Here is a 6,976-nt window from a genome sequence, read left to right as displayed (position 1 = left end):
CTGCATGCCAGAGAAAGATCACGATCCTTCCACTGTCCAGTTAAAATGGAGCCAGACTCAGCTTGTAGTATTGTAAATGGGGAGCTTAAATAGAAGACTGCTCCTAAATTCAACAAAGGCTTAATAGGATTGAAAGGCAAAGGAAAGCTTCAGAGATGCAGAAAACAAACCTCAAATAAAATCGAGGTTTCTATTTTGAAGTTTGCAAGGATCTAACCCACTGTTTAGCAAATGCTTCCCTGTCCACATTCCCTGCCCTCAAAGGGCTGATGGACCAGCGTGACCCAAGGAGAGATCACAGTGCACATGCTGATTTATACCAGCAGGAAATTTGGCCCTCCAGCTTTTGGGAAGAACTGTGTTTTATTCCCATTTTTGTTCCCTTGCAAAGATGAAAGAGGAGAAGAATTCAGAACCTGTTCCAAAGGTGCAGGTGCTCTGCACAGTTCTGCTGGGGGGTGGGCAATATTGGCAGAACCTCCTCACCACTGCTACATCAATACCACACCTTGGCTCATCAACCAGCGAGACCAGCTGCAGGAGAGACAGTTAGGAAGCTTCTCTTTGCACTAGTCCAGACATTTCCTTTCCACTACCAATTAACTACCCACAACACAGAGAAGCTTATCAGCAACATCAAAGAATGCATTCCTCAGTAACACACACGGTATGGCAGATAACGTCTCTGGCTGCATCAGATTTTCTAATTAAGCATGTGGGAGTGGGGGAAAGAACAGGGGGGCTAAAAAGAAAAAAAGAGGAAAATCAAGCAGAGCACACAGTGTGTGTTGTTAGCAGTCACTACTGTAAACTGAAATACAGGTGCCATTAGCAATCTGCTGTCTGCTGAGCTGCACTGCTCTGGGGCCTCACTTCCCAGGCTGCCTTTTTTGTCTCTGTCTCATAGAAAGCAACGTATAGAAGCCACCTTCAGCATGGCAAGGTGGAGAAACAGCACAGTGGTTGTGCATTTGCCTTTTACACCTCCCATCTCACAGTAAAAAGAACAAAAAAAAAAAGAGAACAGATAATGGAAGTCATTGATTTTTTTAAAAGACGATGGTACCTTGAAAATAAAGCCAAATGGAAGAAGCAAATACCTAAAATGTAATAGGCTGAATTACCTATTAAAACAGTCAAACAAATAATTCACTATATGAATTTATTAGATTAATTCAGCTTTCTCCTTCACCTCCCCCTTTTAAAATTCACTTGAAAGTATCCAGCTGAGCTGAGGGCAAATCTCTATTTCAACACTGCAAGTGCAAGCACAGACAGTTCAATATTTTCTTTTCAAGCTCCATCAGTTAACTGAAACTATTTACACTTTTTTTTGTTTCCCTAATGAAAGGGCACACATGCACTTCCAGCACCAACAATTGTGCTTACAGTGAAAAAATTGGTGTCTCTACATATTTGTGCCAGCAAAATTTGACAGCAGGAACATTTGCAGGAAACAAACACAAAGAAGACGTCACTACAGATGAAGCAAATTAATTTTCAGATTGAACATTCCCTAAAATATTGTCCAGCTACAGCCAGATCATTATGCTGAAGTATGAACTGTGAAAAATTAATGACAGAAAATATGCAGAGCCTACTTTGCAAACCTCAAAGCGGGTAAATCACCTTAGGTCTTGGTTATAGTGGCTGCTTTAATTGCTCAAGATCTGTTTCCTAGATAAACTTCTCTGCACGGAAAACAAGCCTTTGTTTCGTTATTAAATCCTAATGCAAACTGATGGTGCTACACAAAACAATCTTCTCTTGAAATTCCAGCAGCAGCTCAGCTGAGTTCAGCTTGGAAGGGGCGACCTGCATTATTCTGGTTTAGACACAGGAACCTGTCACATGCTGCTCTTTGTTGCCTTTAGAAAAGAGTTAATATTTGGCTAATATATTTATCTTTGCATAACATTACTGTCTATGTGCAGGAAAGAAAGAAACAGCTGTTGCAAGCCTAACCCTTACTCATTAATCTTTCATCATCTTGGGACTTCCAGCGTTGTATTCTCTGCTACAGCATCAGCTTTCTATTCAGCAGTGGTATTTGAGAGAAAATTCTCTACATAACTGCTGTTTACATTTTCCAGGTCCACTGAACCTGGACACTGAGTCTCCACACACATCACCACCCAGCATGAGTGGGTGGGGGCGTGAGGTAGGTGGTACTCCCACCTTCCCAAGGCTTGCAGAGCTGCTGGTTGCAGTGGGAACAGGAGGCCTCCCAAGTGCAGCATTTCCTTCTGGTAGCACAAGGAGCAATCTCAGCTCCCTCACATCAAACGGCTGTTCCAAGGTCTGCTCTGACTCAAACACTTGGCAAATATTGTGAACCTTGGAGTGCCCAGGTTACACCCAGAAACCTACAGATTCAGCAGCACAGGAGTGTCTTCTCCTCCTGTTGCAATGGTCTCATAGTTGGCTGATTTTCTTCCCAGCCTCCTCTTGGATGTATGCCCAAATCCACAGATGTGCACAGGAGGTAGATGGCACTAGAGGTGCCCTTAAGCACCTCAGCTGTTACTTCACTCTGCCTCCCAGGTGTTATTAGCAGAAAACATGCATTGTAGAAACCACAGTAGGATTCTCTTTACATCATTCTCGTTTTAAATCTTTATGAATTCTCAGGAAACAGAGTCAATGTGCATTTGGGAGTCAGAGCAGGACGACTTCTTCCTACTCCTCCTCATTAGACTGTTATAATCAAGCAGTAGAGCATGTATTAGTTTTAAAAACCTGTTTGTAGCATGTCAACTTTAAGTGCTGTAGTAAAGTCACCACTCTGGCCAGTAAACACAGTTTTGACCAGCTGATCAAGCAGCATCACACACAGCTTGGCTCTGCCTTCTGCCCCTCATCTGTGGGCATTCAGGCCACGGGCACCAGACCACCAGGGGAAACAAAGACTGCCATATCAAGCCACAACTGTGCTGCAGAGAAACTCCAGACAACCCCTCATGGACTGTCTTTGAGCAGCTCTGGAGGGGTCTGTGCCTGACCCATCACTGCTGCACTGACTCTGAAGTAAATATGGTGAGAATATTTAATCCCTCCCACCAGGTGTGTTACTGCTGAGGGTCCTCTCCAGCTGTCCATTACCACACGTGCTCACACTAGTACAAAGTTAGGCTGGACCACATGGAAGAATAGCATAAGCCAGTCAGAACAAGAATTATTTGGTATTTTTTCTTCTTCCAGAAGAAAGCCTGTAGAACTGTTGATACTTTCATGGTACACTTAAAAAATTATTAGTGGCAGGATACAGACCACACACCAGTGTTGTGTGTTGTGGAATTACTAACTCACACCCCACTCATATACACAGAATTGAGCATAAGACTAAACTCATTAACTTCTGAATGAGGCCATGCTATCCATTTAATATCTGTACTAATATGTATTTGGTTTACACATGTCCTTCATACTATTCTGGTGATGGACAGACATCACCAGGGCACTCTTACCTAGTACAGAAAATACAAACTAGTTTTCATACTAAAACTGAATAGAAAAAAGTGCCAATATCTTGTTATTATTTGTGCTGTGTTACTCATGTTCACCTCATCTGCATGTAATAGGCTGCCTTCATAGCCCCTTCACAGAGCTACAGATTTTCATGTTAAACACGGAAGCTCCTGACACCTTTCTCTTTCCCAGGGCAAGATTGCTCAACTAACAATAACTAAGATACCTTCTGACAAGTGCAGCCAAGAGCCAGCAAAGCTTAGTCAACCTGCAGCAGTCTGTCTGAGCACCTTTCTTTTGGTTTCACATCTAAACACTGGATGCCAAAGTCTCTTGCAATGATTGTAGAAAACTATAGAAAGGGAAATGAATGCAAAAGCAGAAATCATATTAATCAGTGGAAGGAAAATACTTTTCCAACTACAATTGTGGCTGAAACCCATAAATTAGATGACTGGAGTAATAAGACATGTGAAATGGCTTTTAAGTCCACTACCAGCTCTATGCAATAAATTTCAAATGACATCCAGGCTTTTAGTGGAGGGGATGATTTATGGCAGTCTGCAGGAAAAGAGCTTTCATGGATTATCTCTAAAGTGGCAAAACTCTATTCTGAATTTTTCAAAATTAGTGCAGCTCTGTGAATGTCACTGACAAGCAAGTCCAAAAGCACTTTAAAAGAAAATTGCAAGAAAAATAGCAAACATACTTTAGAATACCCACAGATTTTGCTAAGGGAGTTGCATCTTGTCTTTTCATAAGCCAGAAAAAAAACCCAAGCCAACAAAAAACCCCAAACAAACAACTAGCAAGAGACTAACACTTGCTGTATGTGTTGTTCACCTGGGCTTTCTATAAACAGAGATATTTCAGATGTCAACTTTCTAAGGTTTTTGATGCTAAAACTCTTCAAAACAATTTGAAAATATTTGCAAATAAAGCAAGTTTCTCCCTGAACCTATAAACCTAAACATACTCTTTCTACTAGTGCTGCCATTAAGCAATGGGAGTGAAGACCAGACCACAGAAACACTCTCCAAAGACAGTCCTGGATCACACTCTGTTGCTTTCTCTGGGGTGAAGGGAGCTGGGAACAGCCCTGGGATGTTGCCACAACTACATTCCTGGGTACACTCTCACTCAGCATTAGAAGTAATTGTGTCTAATGAGAGGATGTTACAGGAGTTGGGCACAATCCTCTTCAAGAGGAAGAGATGTATCTTGCCTAAAAGCTGTTAGACACAGGCCCCTGATTTTGATTGCTTTACAGGCTGGTGATAGTAAATAATTCTGGTAATTCTCAATACATGGAACACCGAATTTGCATATGAGTGGCAGTTAAGACTGGGGTGCATATACATTAAGCAATGGAAATGTTATATATGCAAAAGATCTTATACTTTTCTGACACCTTTCATCCAGAGTAGTTCTGAAATATTCTATTAACTCAGCAGAGCTCTAGTATCACTGGTATTCAGAGTAAAAAAATGAAGATCTGTGCTTTTTTCTCTTGGTTTATATAGAACATTTGCATTGGTGTTTTAGTCCCCCAGGAGAGAGCACAGGACGATACACCAAGACTAACAGCTCTGCTTTCACAGGACTGTTAATGATGCTTTGCTTTTCATTAGCCTCTTTCCTTCTCAAGACTAACCATTAGCCTTTCAAAGCATGAATTCAGCATGATCTGGATTAAGAGTGGTATTTCTTTGGCTCCACAGTACTTAAAGCTCTGAGATTTCCCCTGCAAGTCACCCATGCAAAGTCTGATACTCAGTTTGTGGAGAGGTCTGGAAGTAAAAAGGGATTCATGCAAACATCTTTTAAACTGAAGTCCACCCTAACCTGAGACATTGAGTAGTTTGGAGGGTTTGTTAGGAGTTGAACACAACATCTTTTATGAAGCTGGTCACAGATATTAACTTAGTTTTGTAGAATGAAAACCTAAAGCATAACCCATTGAAGTCACTGACTTAGAGGTGCTGGAGGGCCAATAACAAAGCCCAAAACAGAGCAGAGTTTCTCACACAAGTGCTTTAAACAGTCAGATACACTGCAGATAGCTCTGATGAGAAACTACAGGATGGGGAGGTTTTGGAATTTAGTATAGTTTTTTTTAATCCTACCTCTGCCTCTGTTCAAGTGAAGCCAGACTCAAACTCTTCTTCATCCTTGGCTTTGGGTATTGAGACACATAATAAACATAATGTCTTATTAAGTACTCCACGTTACACAAGCCATGAAAATACACTGAAATCTTTAAGTGATGGCAAGTACAGACAAAATTCAAAAGAAATCTCTTTTGCTGTCACTACTTAATAATCATATAACTTCCAAAATGCTCATAGTCAGAATTAGGGGACTCACTGCATCAAAGTCAGCTTCTACTTACTTTGTTGTAGGCATAAGATAGAAGACATTTGCTCTGACTAAGCATCATTCCTTGATGGACCCAACTGAATATTCAGTAAAAAATATCCTTTAAGTGTAAGAGACTGTTAAATCCCAAATATTCACAAGAGGACAAAATGGACTTCATTATCCATGAATACATAGGCACACTGGTAGTGATAATTTGAAATATTTTAAGTAAATTACAGGCTGGGTATCCAGCATTTTCCACATTTTCATCATGTACATCTCCTATATTTTAGGCATTGTAGAACAATCATGTTGCACACAGAGGCAAAGTGATGATAAATGACAGAGCATTTAGCACTACTGCAGCACAAACAAGCTTGTGCTTTTTTATGAAAACTAAATGGAGAAAAATAACTTGGATATTCTTCTCCCTTGTCTTAAAAATGTCTGTAAGTTTTGGAAAGAAATGGCACAGAGAAGGCAAATTCACATGGAAGTACAGGCAGAAGTCTTTCCCTCTGACCTGTACAAAGAGCTTCATTTGCAAACATTGTTTCTATAGAGCTCTACACCCCTTTAATCCTCCAAACCAAAACCTCCTACCTACAGACTGACTTTGTAAGTGGAACCCTGTCTAGAGAACATTCCACTAAGCAGATAACAGAAGGCTCTTACCTAACATGTCTAAGTCCCTTTCTCATTAATGGGCAATATGCCTGCACAGACAGGAAACTTTATCTCAAAGTCTGTGATAAATCAGTTGGATTTGATCTGCACCATGTAAAATACACAGGCACCATGATTAAATGAGCAGTGGAGTGCTCTTTCAATAGTACATCAATGCTTTTCAGCACACAGGCATGGACAGAGCTCAGAGCTATAAAGGAAGAAGAATCATGACTTATATTTTCATTGTAAGATATGAATAAAGTGATGTGACTTCCATTCCCATTCCTGTTCCACATATCCATTAACATGTTTCACTGGTCCTTCATGTTATGTGCAACAACTTGGGGTGTAAAGAGTTTTGCACACACTGTTCTGTCACTTTAAAATACTTTATAAATGAGATAACACAGCATTGCAGTAACATAGCACATTCTTAATAAAATACTTTTAAAGAATAACTAATGTTTAAGCCTCAGTT

Source organism: Pithys albifrons, chromosome 4 (assembly GCF_047495875.1).
Source record: "Pithys albifrons albifrons isolate INPA30051 chromosome 4, PitAlb_v1, whole genome shotgun sequence".
Classification (NCBI taxonomy): domain Eukaryota; kingdom Metazoa; phylum Chordata; class Aves; order Passeriformes; family Thamnophilidae; genus Pithys; species Pithys albifrons.
This window is presented reverse-complemented; position numbering follows the sequence as displayed.